The sequence below is a fragment of the Mytilus californianus genome, unplaced genomic scaffold (assembly GCF_021869535.1).
Source record: "Mytilus californianus isolate M0D057914Y unplaced genomic scaffold, xbMytCali1.0.p SCAF_11, whole genome shotgun sequence".
Lineage (NCBI taxonomy): Eukaryota > Metazoa > Mollusca > Bivalvia > Mytilida > Mytilidae > Mytilus > Mytilus californianus.
The window spans coordinates 42,574,776-42,592,508 of record NW_026262593.1 but is presented as its reverse complement, the minus strand read 5'-3'; the positions used below and the strand labels follow the sequence as shown (position 1 = coordinate 42,592,508).

Below are 17,733 nucleotides of genomic sequence, written 5' to 3'. Positions count from 1 at the left end.
AGTATTAAATGTTAATCCTGCAGTTAAGATTCATGACTTATAAAATCTGTTTTTCCCATGACTATTTTACACTTTTATTTCAGAGCTTATGTCAGGATGAATACACTGATTGATACAATACGTACAATATTTGCCAGGTTCAACTTTAAATTATGTTACAAGTGAAATATATGTAAATTTGAATGTGTATTATACCGATTAATTACAAAACAACTTGTTCCCTTTCTTCAAAAATTGATTAGCATTCTGGTATTTTATAGTCAAGATCCATCTTAATTCATAAAAATAGGTTGAAATCAAAACGACCATGAACTAGTTTTGGACCATTCTCTCTGATCTTATACAGGATATATATAAAGCTTTATACATCTATCATGTCTATTGTAAAGGTAACTTTCATAATTTTTATGTTAAGGAATTTCCCAGTCTTCCGTCTGTCACTTGTAAAACAAACAAACTGAGTATTTATTTTATACAACAAGTCCGTTATACAAACATCATTAAGTTACCACAATATTGGTATAATCAGTTCACATAGTATTGACAGTACTTTGATAAACCTGCTCTGCTATCTATTTACACAGATAGGGGACTGATTGATTGGATTTTAATTCACTTTGGACTGTAGATTTGTTTGTTTTGAAGATATTTGGATTTATTGTTAGAATTTACTCAGAAGATAGGACTTGTCATCTTCAAGTTAAAGGACTTATATTCATATTTGTTTTCATTTATTGCGAACCCAATGAAAGTTTTCCACAGTGCCATCTCTATCTTGACCAGGTATTTAAACTTTTGCAAGTTCACCTGTCCTATTGAATAAATACAATAGCTATTGTTCTCTGTGTAGTTTATTCTCTGGGACCTTTAAATTTCTTCTAAGAGAAATCTATCATTCATTGATTAAATTACCTGAGTAAAAAAAAATTCTTATATATAGACAAAAATACTGTTTTTATATTCATTAACTGCGTGTGATGATGTAGTTATTCAATATTAATAATATATTTTCATTCAGTTTAATATAAACATGGATTCAATCATAAAAAGTTGATTTCTGACAAAACTTTCAACATTGTTCCTTTTAAAAAAAAAATTGTTTGACATGAATAAGAACTTGAAAATAATGATGTTTCAAATTAAGATCTTAAATGTATTCTATAACTAAACAAAAAAAAAATCAAATTTCAATAGGAACATTGATAAAACTTTTGTTAGAAATCAAATTTTTATGATTGAATCAATGTTTATATTAAACTGAATGAAAATATATTATTAATATTGAATAAATACATCATCACACGCAATTAATGAGTATAAAAAAAGTATTTTTGTTTATATATAAGAATTTTATTTTACTCAAGGTAATTTAATCAATGAATGATAGATTTCTCTTAGAAGAAATTTAAAGGTCCCAGTGAATAAACTACACAGAGAACAATAGCTATTGTATTTATTCAATAGGACAGGTGAACCTGCAAAAGTTTAAATACCTGGTCAAGATAGAGATGGCACTGTGGAAAACTTTCATTGGGTTCGCAATAAATCTTTTTAATATATTTACTGTATTACATTGTATTAGAGGACTAATATTATACTCAATGTTTGTTCTCCTGTAAGGTTTTTACATTCTATATTCAAGTCTTGTATTTCATATTTTTTTGGTGATAAAGTTTGAATTTGTCTTTTATTTGTTATGAGTTATTCTGATACTTACTCATATTTTGTATTTTTGAGTAGAAAAGTTTGAAGAACTTCCTAGTAAGGCAGTTAATTACCATAAATTATTTATAGGGGTCTCGATGGCCGAGTGGTCCAAGTAGTCGGAACTACTGTATCACTAGCCTGTCAACACTGAGGTTGTAATTTCGAACCCTGCACATGGAAGGCGTGTACGACTCAAATTTTAATTGATTAGGAATTGTCAGTTTTCCTGCTGAAGGTCAGTGGTTCTCTCTGGGCACTTCGGCTTCTTCCACCAATAAAAAACTTACCGACACAATATAGTCAACAGTGATCAAAGTGGCTTTAAACACCAACAATCAATCATGAATGAATGAATGATAGACAGGATTTTCAGAGGCTGATACTTATAAATGGAATCAAGTATACTAAATGACTAGAAAAGTTAAATACCAGTTGAAGACGATAAAAGATTATTGTTCACATGATGAAATTTGATTTTGATAACCAGAGTTACTCCACGGAAATTAACAGTATAAACCTCAAGATTCAAACTAAAAGTCATTTTTACTAATTCAGCTCTCTTTGCAAGTGAAAGAGCTGCCTTCAAATTGTATAATATATATACATTAATTATAATTCTCAAAATGACTGTATGAAAAAAATACTTATAGGTATTAAAACTCATCATAGATACCAGGATTACAATTTTGTATGCAGACGCAAAAGACTTATCAGTGACGCTTGAATAAAAAAAGTTAGAAAAGCCCAAATAACGTACTAAGTTGTAGAGCATTCAAGACCAAAAATTCCAAAAGGTTTTGCCAATATATTTTATCCATCCACCATGTCCACTGCGTATCTGAATTCATTCTGTTAATTGTCATCACAAAAAGGCTTAATATTTTGCTTTGATTTGTTCCATAAAAAAAAATGTACTAATGATATATAACCTTAGGTTGAGGAAAGTGATATGTTTTACTGTTTCCTAACTGTGCTGATCCTATGAAATAAGACTTAATCCGATATTTACTTCTGTTATGATTTCCTCAGGGATTCTCATAGACACATCAATCTATAATCTACAGTGAATAAGAATTCATCATCTTTATCTCAAGCTAAGATTGATTTCTACAAAATGAATTAGATTTTAATTTGCATTCTTTAAGATTGGATTCTGGCATATTCAGTTTTAAATAGATAATGAATCGGTTGTCTAAGATCTGGTTCATCATTTAGATTTATTAGTATTGACCTTAAAAGGGTAATTATTCAAAATAATCCATAGCACATTGTGTTAAACAAATCTGTTAAAGTTGAGTTGAAGTTGCTATATCTAATGAATTAAAAACTGTAATAAATGCAAATCTATTTAGATGATTTATATACTAATTAGAAAATCTTAAACAATCATGGTGCTGATTTAGGATATAGTGAACAGGCTTGATTTGGAAATCTGAAGAAACTTTTGTCTTGCAATTTGAAAGTTTTTGCTTCAATTTCAATGATTTCAATGATTTGTTTACCTTAAAAAAAATCATGAAAGGGGTTCATTTTTGGATAATATTACTCAACTTGCAACAGAGTTTAAAAAGTTATGTCTATACATGTATTGCTATCCTTGAATATTTGAACTTCAATAGATGAATTCTGTTATTTTATTTTTCCTTGTTTTGTTAATTGTACAGAGGCCAAGGTTCAAATCATTATGGTTAAAATGTCACATTCTCACAGAAATTCTTGAGTTTGCAGTTCAACTATAAAGTAAAGAAAAGAAATAATAAGATCATTTGTCTACAATGATTTAGAATGATACATAGGTCTCAAAATTAAGAAACCTACAGAATAAATACATTGTTGCATTTTAAGACCTTTAAATGAACTTAAAATTGACCGACAATGACACAGTACTCACATAAGACCTTCATATATATCTCATTATCTAGAGAGGGCGATAATTAAAATTGTTCAACATTAGAGTATTTTATTGCCCTCTTCACAGTATTTACAAAGGGCTGATGACAGTGTAATTGAGATTACAACTTGACAGATTAAGGTATTTACAAGTAGTTTTTCAAGAGAGATAAATAGAAATAGAATAGGGTTTTATCCTTTAAGGAGATACTTGACCGTCACAGGATTAAATAATAGGGGTAGATTTTGTGGTTACAAGGAATGATACATCAAATACATTGTACAAATTTGTTAGTGTAGTTGTCAAAAATTAGATGTTATTCAGACTTTTTGAAAGATGTCAACTGCTGGTTATTTTTTAAGTAACAGTGTTTTCCTGAATGTGATATTTTTCATTTTACATTTGAATTATGGAAAATCATAAAAATTGCAAAATATTTATTCACACACAAATGTCTGCATGCTGTGTGTTTTAAAATAGTACACATACCAAAAAAAATAAATAAAGAAATTTCATTGCAATTGTTTTTCACTGTAATGCAATGGGAAATGCCGAAAATAGGAATTAGAAAAGGAAAATGGTATGGGGAATATTGAAAAAGGCATTATGTTCTCTCACTTGAATTCAATTATTTCGTTAGGGCCTTTTATAGCTTACTATGTGGTATAGGTTTTGCTCATTTTGAAGGCTGTATGGTGACATGTAGTTGCTAACTTCTACATCATTTAGATCTCTGGTTGATAGTTGTCTCATTAGCAACCATACCACATCTTTTTATTTTTATTAGGATATTCCTCATTGAACATTCCTGAAATTCAGGACTTTGTAAAGTCTTCAGTTTTTACACATCAAGAATCCAAAGAGCCTTTTGAAAAATTCAGTCACCTTGCTGAAATAATTATGAAGAAAATGATATTTGGTAAAACAGGAAAATCCTGTGGATGCTAAGAAAGATTACTGGAACTTAAAACAAAACCCAAACAAAAGCAAAACAATGATATCATTTGTTGAAACAGTTTTTAACAATAAATAAGCAAATTTTATGATGTATTTCACCAATTTAAGAAAAAATCCTATTTTATTTCAGAAAGAAGTTTAAATAATGTAAACAGAACCACAAGTTCAGTCCTGAATGACAATTGGTGACAAGAAGTTGACAAATAATAGATATACAGGTATGTTAACTATGTTTTATGTCCCATATTTAATTTCTTAAAATGAACCTTCCTTTTGTGGAAACCATCCATACAGGAGTTTGTGACTGACATTGGAGCTCTTTGGTATGTGAGGTTACATTTGTAAGAATATTAATTGTGTCGGAAATGGCTGTTGTTATGATATTTCCTAAATTCTAATGGCTTAACTTCCTGTAGTTTATTTTAATGTGTGCTTCAACAATTTTCCTTTCTATTACAATTGAGTTCCCCTTAATGTCCCAGGGTTTCATATATATATATATACAGGATATTTTCATGACTGCTCCAATCAAAAGGCTCTTTAACATTGTAAGACAAACTAAGTTTTTTTAATATCATTGATTCGACTTTGTCCTAATTTAACTTAAAGTAGCAACATTGTCAATAAAAAAGAACATTCTGATTGGACCAGAGATACAGAAGAACTTATCAGGGTATCATGAGAAGCAAATGTAATCGACTTTTTTAACACCCAAAAGTTCAAATAATAGCTTTATAGAATTTGCCAGGGGAAACAACTCCTTAGTAGAACAAACTGAATCCCTACTTATGCAAAGCTTTGGAAAGAAATGTTTTGATGTACCTAGAGCTGCTATGAATTTTCTTTGCATAATCACCTGTTTTGTAATTCGCATTTTTACCATCAATGAGATTCTGGATGGGGGTGGGGGGGTCCTTCATTTTTGTATTCTGTAATTTTTTTAGGCCATTTTTCTCTATTCTTTATACTTTTTGTCCATTTTTCTCTATTCTCTATATTTTAGCACCTCATTATTCTCTATTCTCTAATTTTTTGGCCCATTTTTCTCTATTCTTTATAGTTTTTGCTCATTATTCTCTATTCTGTAAACCCCCATCCACATCCTCATCAATGTGTAATGCAATTGGAAGTCAAATCTATTGTCAGACCCATCCCACATTATCTAAATTTGATATAAATTTGTTGATTTGGGAATTGACAATAATTGCAAAGAGTTCACTGTTATGATATCCTGACTGGAGTTAATTGTTGCAGGATTTTCTGTTTTGGCAACTAAATGGAGAAATAAAATGCATATGTACTTGAGGCATGGACCAATCTGATAAATGAAAAATTCAAAACCATTTTTAAAAAGCAAGAAGTTACCAAGAGACCAATAAAAAATCATGTCAAGAAAAGAAAGACAGCACCCATGGCAAAAAGAAAAAAAGGAAGACAACAGCACACATAACAATGCACAGAAAACCTAAAAAAGCAATACAAACTGCACCAAAAAAAGATGGTAAATTTAAATGCTATACTGAAAAAGGATCATACTTTAATGTACACATTCCTTGACATTGGGGCATGGCCAATTAATTTAATGCAAGGAAAGGTGCGTCCCTAAGATCTTCCTAATTCAAAGAATTTTTACTCAGAAATTTACAGTATCGAGAAACATTTCCACCTTTTATACACAAACTATTTATCAGTGATCTGTCAAATATGTGTGAAGTAGTATCTGATGTATTAAGGGTACATATTTGTTTATCAGAACCCACACATTTTTGACAAGTCACAAACACTTCGAGACATTTGAGGTGTAGCATTTTATTAGGTCTTATAGTGGGTGGATTTATCAAAAGACGTGTATTAATTACGTAATCAAGTATCGGAGAGTATTGATGGAGACTTGTTGGTAAAACAAATTATTTTAAAACTGGTAGGTGTGACATTGATTTTAAGTGGTAATATATATCTATTGATGTTTGTCGCAAGGTCAAATTGATTTTGAATTGTCATTTAAAAATTTTAATACTTCATATAAGCTCTTTAACATTTTATAAAATTGATTAAGTCTCTTCCGTTTATTTAAACAGTTTTTATAGACCCCTGTAGAATGATCTTACGCTGCCCTTATGTAGGCAACTTTACAATGGAATGAATGAAAAATTAGGCTATTGTAATTTGTGATTGACGGCTTTTAAAAATACAGTTACCCCCTAGTTGCTTCAGGTATTTTACTGTGGACAAAATTGGCATGTTACAAATTTTAGCAATATATTTTTGACAATTACAGAATGTTAAAGTTCAGAATGAAAAATGTACATGATAATTTAACAATGTGTTTTTGACAATTACCAAACGTTAAAATACAGAATGAAAAAAGTTCAAGTAGTAAAGGGTTTAACATATTACATTGGCATGTAACCTAGCTTTAATGAAAGTGAAGAATTTTTAATTTCGATGTGCAACTTTGGTACATGTTTGAATTTGACTTTTTTTTTAAATTCACTTACATTTTTACACCATTGTACATAAGTGCTAAAACACCTGTATGGTTGAAGGAATATTAGAGGTCAATACAAGACTGGCACACAGAAAAATGAAAAAAGTACCATGAACAATCAAATTAAAGAAATATAAACTAAAACTTCACACCAAGTCTTTTTGACAATGACAACATCCCAGTAACTTGGTGTGGTCCAGTCATTACTGGGCTCTGTGTCAAGTTAAAAATTAAAAATAGGTTTTTCTAGATCTGCAAACAGATCAAAATGTTAAGAAGATAGTAAACAGTTTATCCCTATCTTTCAAAGCTTCAAACTTCAGATGCCAAGTCATGAGAGAAAGTAAATTAGGGTAAAGCATCATTAAAGCTTGATTTTTGATTTTCAGATGCACAGTAAGTGATATTAAGAAGAAGAATTTTATTTAAATGCAAGTAAAAAAACAATGTTTATAGACAGAATGGAAAGGAACATATTTAGCCCGCCTCCGGGTGCAGGATTTTCTCGCTGTGTTGAAGAGCCATTGGTGGCCTTGGGCTGTTTTCTGCTCTTTGGTTGGGTTGTTGTCTCTTTGATGCATTCCCTGTTTCCGTTCTCAATTATATATTTAGATATTCAAGAGACTTTCTCTGTCGCAAGTTGAAATTAAATAAACTTCGATTAGTTTTACTTTATATTTATAAACAACAGCAATCATTTAGTGGTTTAATTAGTTGTTTAAAAATGTCCTTATTTCTATTGCAAGTTGAACTTGCTATGATAAGTTTTATCTTAAACATTTAAAAAGAAAAGCTATCTTTTGGTGGTTTAATAAGTTGTTTAAAAATTTCCTTATTTCTAGTGCAAGTTGAACTAGTTTTGTAAAACTAATCCTTATTTAGGTTGTTGACACTTGTTTATATAATAAACATTTCTCGTAGTATTTCTCCGGGATCTTGCAAATTCCTCATCCGTAGCCAAGATTTGAATTTAACCCCTCAGGTAACGAGATTTTTTCGACAGATTACCATATCACTTGTTCCCTAGTTTTCATTTTATAGATGAGTCATATTTCTTTTCTAAAAACACCTTACTGTCAATATTTAAAAATCAATTGAAATTTTAAAGAAAAGACCATATTATATGTACCATATTTAGTTAGCAGGGATTTGTTTAAGACGGAAACTTGTGCAGTTAAAACATGTTTATATTGCATATAAGGTAAGAGTTTCACAATTTTCCAACTAGGTGAAAAGGAAGTTTATAAGCCTCTTTTATAAATGTTTTACTGTGAAAATGCTTTAAGTTGTCACTTAGAAAAACAATTTTATATTTTGGTTACAATAGATGACATCCTCTTTGGAGACTAAACTATTTGTAGTACTTGTTGATATATTTTACAAACAATCACAACTCTGTTTCCCATATATGTTGTATTTATTATACATCAGACTGTCACTATCAGTTGACAAATGTTTGGTGACATTTTTTTGTGGAACTCTGTACTTGTTGCCAAGTTTAAGGTGAAATTTAGACTTGATTGTATTCGTTTAATGCGAATAGTATCTTCATTAAGATTTTAGCTGAAAACATAAGGTGAGTGTAATTTTTTTTTAAGGACATGCAAAATGCTCACCACAAAAAAAAATAAATTCAAACTTGATCTGTGTTTTGTGGTAATAAGCATTGTGTATAAGTTTCACTCAAACTCAAGTTAGAGAACGGAAACCAATTTTGGGACGTACGTACGTATAGACGGACAAGGGTAAAACTTAATGCCCCCACTGGTACGGCGGGGACATAATTAAAGCTTGTCTTGATAGTCTTTTACAATTTTCACGCAACTGGGACTAAATATACAATTGGTGTATTGCTACCTTTTGACATTTTTGTTTTTACTATCATTACATTATCATACCTTAAATGTTAAAGGTAATGTTTATTCAAACTAAAAGCAATTATAGACCTAAAATTTACATGTGGATGCAATAATTTATCTGATACTAATGTAGGCTAATTGTAAAAATAAGATGTGGTATGATTGCCAATGGGACAACTCTACACAAGAGACCAAATGACACAGAAATTAACAACTATAGGTCACTGTACGGCCTTCAGCAATGAGTAAATCCCATACCACATAGTCAGCTATAAAAGGGCCCGAAATGACAAATGTAAAACAATTCAAACGAAAAAACTATAGGCCTGAAGTTTACTTCAGATGTGTTTGACAATACTGTATTTAAACTTCCCTAGCTCTCAAATGTTTGGTCTTTTAAAGGTCTACCTGAAAAATGTGAATTCAAAAACTGTTTCGGATGGTCCATATTTATAAAATGGTAGGGTGTGTACATGATTTTGCTAAGAGATACAAACAAAAATCACTTGTCTTCTATTTGTTGTTAATTTGTACAAATATAGAAATAATTAACTTTTAACTAGTGTCCCTATCCTTTTGTCTATTCCATAGATATTTATGATTATCTTTGACAAGCATCTTTTTCGATAAAATGTAAAAGGTCTTTTATATATGCAACACACGCTCTTTCAATTTTGTATTTGACTTGCATAAATGGGACGGTAATGGTAACTATTTATTATGAAGAGTGAAGACTGTTTGAATAATATAATAAGAGGATTGGAAAAAGGATTTGAGGAATGGACTTTGGACTAAGTTTTTAAATGCAAGGATCAATATGCAATATTTTACCTATGACGGACAAAGTTTATATCAGTATATTTACTAATGGAATACTATGATTTAGGAGTGTGGTCTTATAATGAATAAGGATACCTTTTGGCTATCAGCAGATTTTTAAATAGAAAAACAATCTAAACACATTAATATATATCTATATACAAATCAACATACACAAATGTTACTTTGAAGTTAACACCAAACCACAAAATTACATAGAAATAGGTATGTATGACCTCAGATTGTAATCTGATGTCTTTAAACACTTTCTCACAAGAAAAAGTTACATTTCTTTTGTTGTAAAAGTATAAAATGATTAGTTTGAATTTAATACTGAAGTTGATGTTTTCATGACTTATAACTTATCAAATTTATGTATAACAAAACCGCAGCATATGCAAATTGAAATTTGAAAGGCTTTAGTTGTAAGTCTTGGAGATAATCGATTTGAATGTGGGAAGATTTTGAAAGAATAAAAGGTCCTTTATTCTTAAGTGAAGATAGTAAAACCTTAAATGTTGGATAGGTGTTACTGCACCAATATACCCCCAAGTTCTCAAGTCCCAGTTGTTACTACCAAAACAAACTTTCATATTCATATCTGTGTTACAGAAATTTTGGCAACTCTTTTAAAACGGTGGATTGCCAGGTTGGACCTCTGATATCCACAAACAAGAATACTAAATTTTGAGAGATGCTAGTCAATAAACAAAAATGCAATATTCTATGTTCTGTAAATTCAGAAATTAATGAAGGTTTTTATTAAAGTGACTAATGCCACTGGGAGAGTATCACTTGCATTCTGACATATGATATATATATATATATATCTGTATGCAGCTTTTCATGAAATCACAATATTTAATATCCCATTTTTGTCCATTCTTCAAAATTGCAATAATTATAAGATGCATGCAATAATTTCTGAATTTACAGTATCAACTGCATACTATTCTGAATCAAAATTCCACATTATTTTGGGGAAGTATCTTGTAACCAATTGTAAAGGGGAATCAGAGAAATAAGTCACTTTAAAAAGACTTTTATGAATTTCCTTTAATTCTATCTTTAGAAACTGTATTTTTTAAAAGGACCATAAGCATATACCTTGAATCAATGAAATGGCTGATATTATAGGGAACAATTTAATTTTTATTGTTACATTGGAATTTCATAACATATAATGTTTGGAAACTATACATGACAAAAAAATAGTTTTAAAAGCAATTTTATATTGGAAGTATTGGTTTTAGGGTTTGGAGAGGGGAGGGGAGGGAGAGAGTTCATATGCAAGGCAGATGTTTTTAGTATTTCAGTAAATAACTTCATGCATATAAATGTTAAAAAGGTTCTGCAGCAGTTTTATCTACAAAATATTCCTTAGAAGACATTCTTCACTTTGGAGAAATTTACACAATTATAATTCTATGAAATGCAAATAAATTTGCCCTTTTATGTTTATATGGGAAAAAAACTTACTTTCATTGTAGAATTTTATGTAAATGGATATTTGAAATTTTTAATTTGAATTTAGAAATAAAACTTGGAACTTAATTAAATATTTTTAAATAACCCCATATATTGCCTAAAATCTCCATCAATTTTTTTCTCACACAATATTTAAAGAAATCATAATTGATAATTTGAACCCACCCTAAAGTTTATTCAAATTTCATTACTTTTCCATTAATTTAAACACTCCTAACTATCAATTACCTTTAATCCAAACTGAATTTAGGTAAGAAAGGTTTCTTTAAGATCATAAAAAGTAGGGAAAGTTTCTTCAATTAGCTCAATCAGTCAAATTACCATTGCTCAGAATTATGTCTCGGAATTTCAATTACTGTTTTATACTGCTAATCTTTATAACTAAGATATCTTATTATGAGATTTATCATCAAAAAGCTTATATAATTCAGGTAGATGCATTTTGTTGCACTTTTCATTCTTTCACTGCATATTTTTCAGTTTTTTGGTTGCCAGGATAACATTTTATATGTAGCCCCAAAAGAGACTTTTGAAATGAATAGCTAGAGCATTCTTGATGATAACATGATAATTGAATACTATTATGTGCTGTTTGAGCTAGACCAATAGGTGATTCAGGTTTTAACTATGCTAGCTTACACAAGGTGAAGACATGTCACCTTATTTGGACATATTATTCTTATTCTGAGTCAACCTCCTTGTTGGAAAATCAGCCACAGCCAGGATAGAACCCATAACCTCTTGCAATCAAGAAAGTACAAAATCTCAAAGGTTGTTCAGCTTAGATTATGGAGCAAAGATTTGCTTTCTTGGCTTAGTTGCCATAATTGTGGCTTTGTTTAGCAGAGGTTCTGTGTTAGATCCTAGATGCACTAGGTCCAGGGGTAATTTTGTTTAAAGAAAAATGCTTTTGCATTTTTAAGTAGGTCAAATAAATCATAACTGATGAAATCCACATTTTTTGTCGAGCCTGTGACTTTTGTCACAGAAAGCTCGACATAGGGATAGTGATCCGGCGGCGGTGGCGGCGGCGTTAGCTTACTTCTTAAAAGCTTTATATTTTAGAAGTTGGAAGGTCTGGATGCTTCATACTTTGTATATGGATGCCTCATGTTACGAAGTTTCTGTCAGTCACATGTCCAATGTCCTTGACCTCATTTTCATGGTTCAGTGACTACTTGAAAAAAAAGTTAAGATTTTTATACGACCGCAAAAAAATTTTTGTGGTCGTATATTGGTATGACGTTGGCGTCGTCGTTGTCGTCGTCGTCCGAAGACACATTGGTTTTCGCACTCTAACTTAAGTTTAAGTGAATGGATCTCTATAAAATTTTACCACAAGGTCCAATACCACAAAAGGAAGGTTGGGATTGATTTTGGGGGTTATGGTACCAACAGTAAAGGAATTAGGGGCCAAAAAAGGGCCAAAAATAAGCATTTTTGTAACTTCCAGACATAACTTGTGTGTTAGTGTATGGATCTCTCTGACATTGTACCACAAGGTTCCATATCACAAAAGGAATGCTGGGATTGATTTTGGGGGTAATTGCCTCAAAATTTTAGGAATTAGGGGCCAAAAAAGGGGCAAAAAACAAGCATTTTTCTAGTTTCATGACAATAACTTGTGTGTAAGTGTATGGATCTTTCTGAAATTGTACTACAAGGTTCCATATCACAAAGGGAAAGCTGGAATTGAGTTTGGGGGTAATTGCCGAAACGTTTAGGAATTGGGGGCCAAAAAGGGGCCAAAAATAAGCATTTTTCTAGTTTCCAGACAATAACTTGTGTTCAAGTGTATGGATCTCTCTGAAATTGTACTGCAAGGTACCATACCACAAAGGGAAGGCTGGGATTGAGTTTGGGGGTGATGAATCATAAGGGGGTTCAAAAAATTTGGGGGGGATTTTTTTTTTTTTTCTTTTTTCCTTTTTTTTCTTTTTTTCCTTTTTTTTTTCTTTTAAAATTTTCCATTTTAAGTTGGTTATTTCTGATTTATATTTAAAAGCAAATAATAATGATATGGTAGGAGATACACACCAAACAGGATGTGTAAATTATTATATATAATAAGTATTGTGCAATAGCAAGAAATTTTCAATTGCACATCAGTATTGCACAATAGCAAGAAATCTTCAATTGCACAGTATTGCCCAATAGCAAGAAATCTTCAATTGCACAGTATTGCGCAATAGCAAGAAATATCCAATAGCACAATATTGCGCTATAGCAAGAAATTGTCAATTGTACAGTATTGCGCAATAGCAAGAAATATTTAATTGCACAGTATTGTGCAAAAGAAGATACTTCGTATAAATTGCTTATTTCTTTACCAATTTCATTGGGGTTTTATTCTTGAATTCTTGGGGTTCTTTAATATGCTGAATCTAACCGTGTATTAAGTTTTTGGATTTTGGGCCCCGTTTTTAAATTGGTCCACATTGAGGTCCAAAGGGTCCAAAATTAAACTTTGTTTGATTTCATCAAAAATTGAATTATTGGGGTTCTTTGATATGCCGAATCTAACCGTGTATTTAGATTCTTAATTTTTGGTTCTGTTTTCAAATTGGTCTACATTAAGGTCCAAAGGGTCCAAAATTAAACTTAGTTTGATTTTAACAAAAATTGAATTCTTAGGGTTCTTTGATATGCTGAATCTAAACATGTATTTAGATTTTTGATTATGGGCCCAGTTTTCAAGTTGGTCCAAAGTGGGGTCCAAAATTAAACTTTGTTTGATTTCAACAAAAATTGAATATATGGGGTTCTTTGATATGCTGAATCTAACCATGTATTTAGATTTTTGATTTTTGGGCCCCATTATCAACTTTGTCCACATTGAGGTCAAAAGGGTCCAAAATTAAACTTTGTTTGATTTCATCAAAAATTGAATTCTTGGGGTTCTTTGATATGCTGAATCTAACCATGTATTTAGATTTTGGATATTGGACCATAATAGGTGAATGTCCAATTTAAAATTTTTAAGTTCTTAGACCACATTCATTCTGTGTCAGAAACCTATGCTGTGTCAAATATTTAATCACAATCCAAATGCAAAGATGTATCAAGCTTGAATGTTGTGTCCATACTTGCCCCAACTGTTCAGGGTTCGACCTCTGCGGTCGTATCAAGCTGCGCCCTGCGGAGCATTTTATTTTGTAATGTTAAATTCTCTCTTATTATAAGTAATAGGATAACTATATTTGGTATGTGCGTACCTTGCAAGGTCCTCATGCCCGTCAGACAGTTTTCACTTGACCTCGACCTCATTTCATGGATCAGTGAACAAGGTTAAGTTTTAGTGGTCAAGTCCATATCTCAGATACTATAAGCAATAGGTCTAGTATATTCTGTGTATGGAAGGACTGTAAGGTGTACATGTCCAACTGGCAGGTGTCATCTGACCTTGACCTCATTTTTATGGTTCAGTGGTTATAGTTAAGTTTTTGTGTTTTGGTCTGTTTTTCTTATACTGTATGCAATACGTCTACTATATTTGGTGTATGGAATGATTGTAAGGTGTACATGTCTAGCTGGCAGGTGTCATCTGACCTTGACCTCATTTTCATGGTTCAGTGGTTAAAGTTAAGTTTTTGAGTTTTGGTCTTTTTTTCTAATACTATATGCAATAGTTCAACTATAGTTGGTGTATGGGAATATTTTATGATCTATTTGTCAGTCACACAGGTTTTTTTTTACCTTTACCTCATTTTCAAGGTTCATTGCTCAGTGTTAAGTTTTTGTGTTTTGGTCTGTTTTTCTTAAACTATAAGCAATAGGTCAACTATATTTGTTGTATGGAAGAATTGTTAGCTGTACATGCCTGCCTAGCATGGTTCATCTGGCCTTGACCTCATATTCATGGTTCATTGGTCAATGTTTAGTTTATTTGATTAATGTTAAGTTTATGTGACAGTTGTAATAAAGCTTTATCTTTAGGACTATCAACATAATATCAATGATTAGTAAAGAAGGCAAGACATTTCAGCATGTGCACTCTTGTTTTTAAATTACAGTTGTGACCCAGATTTAATGGTTCACTGAATATAAGAATGTTATAGCAGGAAATAAGTACATTCTCAGGTTAAAGTTTTTTGTTAAGGCAGCTATATATAGTTTACCATGAAGTTTTGTTCACATCAACTTGAAACTTAGTACTGATGTTCATTGTGAGTGAAGTGAAAAATTAAAACTTATTACCATTGCAGGAAATAAGTACATTCTCAGGTTAAAGTTTTCAATTTAGGTAGTTTATCATTAAGTTTTATTCCCATCAACTTGAAACTTTGTACAGATGTTCATTGTGATTGAGGTGAACTTTAGTATTACATGACAAATTACAATTTTGACCCAGATTACAGGCTTACTGAACATGGACATATGATTGTGAGCAGGGCATGGTGTCCTATAGACAAATATATTTGTTTTTTTAAGGTTTCAAGAAAATGTTTGAGTAAATATCATATCTATGTGTTAATTTTTACAAGCCATTAAGATTATGATTCATTACAATAAAAATGTCACATTTTTAAGAATTGAAATGAGTTGAAAAAGGTACCTAGGACTTTTACTTTGATTTAAACAATTTAACAGGTAACGATGTATGACAATAATTGATGACCCTATTGACCCAAATACGAGACAAGCTTTCAAAGGGATTTGTATCTTAGATCTGTTGAAAGATCTTGGTTAAGACACGATTGTATGTTGGCAAGCTATATTTTCACAAGTTGTAAAGTTTTTGCAAAAGATGTAATAATACTATATACCACCAAAAAAATAGTGTACTTATTCTTGCTGATTTTATGTTACAGTCAGTAAATTAAAAATAAACCTCTTTAAGTTACAGTACTCTTAATCAAAGTACTGAAGTACTGAAATCGGATGACTGCAAGTTCTTGTGGATATTTGTATATTACAGTTACATGTATATATAATTTTCATCCATTTGTATATCATTCTATTCTACTATATTAATAATAGTGCAGTGGAAGTGCATGGTGGACACTCTTCTGTAATAATTCGATTTTTCTAATAGATGGGATTTGAGTAGCCATTCATATTTTCCCGCCAAACTTTCAATCTCCCATGCAGAGGTATCGGTCCTTGAGAGAGAGCAAGGACCGATAAATCTGCATGGGAGATTGCAAACGTTCTTGAGATATTCTTCTGCATGCGTTAACACACATTTTCTGTACGTGTGCATAGATATTAAAGATTTTTTACCTAAATATATATTTCTTACGACAAAACATTTTCATATTATTAATTTATGTTCCAAAAAAAATATTTTTAGGAGTATCCATTGAAAAAATGAATTTATAACAAGCGATAAGGAATGTTATTTTGCACTCGATCATGTCCGCATATTTATCAAGTTTATAGATCGGTTACAATCCCAACACGAAAGTTACATAATGGAAATCTAGGCAACATGCAATACACCGGAATGCCCTCACGGTCATCCGATGTAAAAATGATATTATCAACTATATAAAACCACAAAACTTGAGAACAGCAAATTAGTTGTGACATACAAAACCACAGTAGTTGGATAAAGGGGTGACTCAGTATCATGCGCTAATGGCACAGCTGTTCATGAAACAGCAAATGCAAGATTATCTTCCATCCTTGCCGTCTCCCAACCTACTTATTTAATCTGCATGCTCAACAGATGAATATCAAATAATGATTTTCATATCAGGTTGTGATCAAATCTACAATATATGCTAAATGAAATTAAACCACTGACTTAAACCATTGACACATAAATGAAATGGTAGTATTAATAATTTATGCAGCAGATTGGTATATAAACAACTGAATCAATTAGAACTCAGGAACATCTTGTATCAGTTGAACATTGATATTATTGTCAATGTTGTTTTCTTTTGTACATTGCAGTAATTTTAGTGTACATGTACTTGGATTCCTGCCATGTTATTCTACTTTAGCAGTCATTTGATGGCTAGTTAACAACAATATCTATAGAGTTTTTTCGAATACTGGTTTAAGTTTTTATTGTCCCCCGCGCAATGTGTTGCATGGACATAGATATACTGGGTGTCCGTTTAGTCTTGTTAGCGCTCTCATATGTACAATTCTTGCCAGATTTTAATGAAAATTATATCATAGGTTTATATCAGTAATGTCTTGGACAAGTTTGAAAAATCAGTGCCGATCAGTTATTTAAAAGAGTTATGCCCTTGGAAACATTAAGTATATGGAAAATTGCATTGTTAGCACTCTCATGTGTACAATTCTTGCCAGAATTTTATGAAACTTGAATCATAGGTTTATATCAGCAATGTCTTTGACAAAATTCCAATCAAAAATTTTTAAAAGAGTTATGCCCCTTGGAAATATTTACTTTATGGAAAATTGCCTTATGAGCGCTCTAATATATACAATTCTTGAAGATTTTTATGAAATTTATATCATAGGTTTATTTAATCAATGCCTTTGACGAGTTCGAAAATCAGTACCAATCAATTATTTTTAAAAGAGTAATACCCCTTGGAAATATT

At 31.1% G+C, this 17,733-nt stretch overlaps 1 protein-coding gene across 4 annotated transcripts in view; it reads left to right on the top strand.

The window, feature by feature from the left end:
• The window catches only part of LOC127720114 (uncharacterized), a 57,035-nt gene that overhangs the window by 13,166 nt on the left and 26,136 nt on the right, over nt 1–17,733 (top strand). For 2 of the 4 annotated variants that reach the window (XM_052226529.1, XM_052226528.1), the window contains one exon: nt 4,686–4,773. The gene's annotated coding sequence lies outside the window, so the exon portion shown is untranslated. Of the gene's footprint in view, nt 1–4,685; nt 4,774–8,100; nt 8,245–8,502; nt 8,620–17,733 lie in introns of those variants that run through there. The other 2 variants (XM_052226531.1, XM_052226532.1) reach the window with 2 other exon arrangements.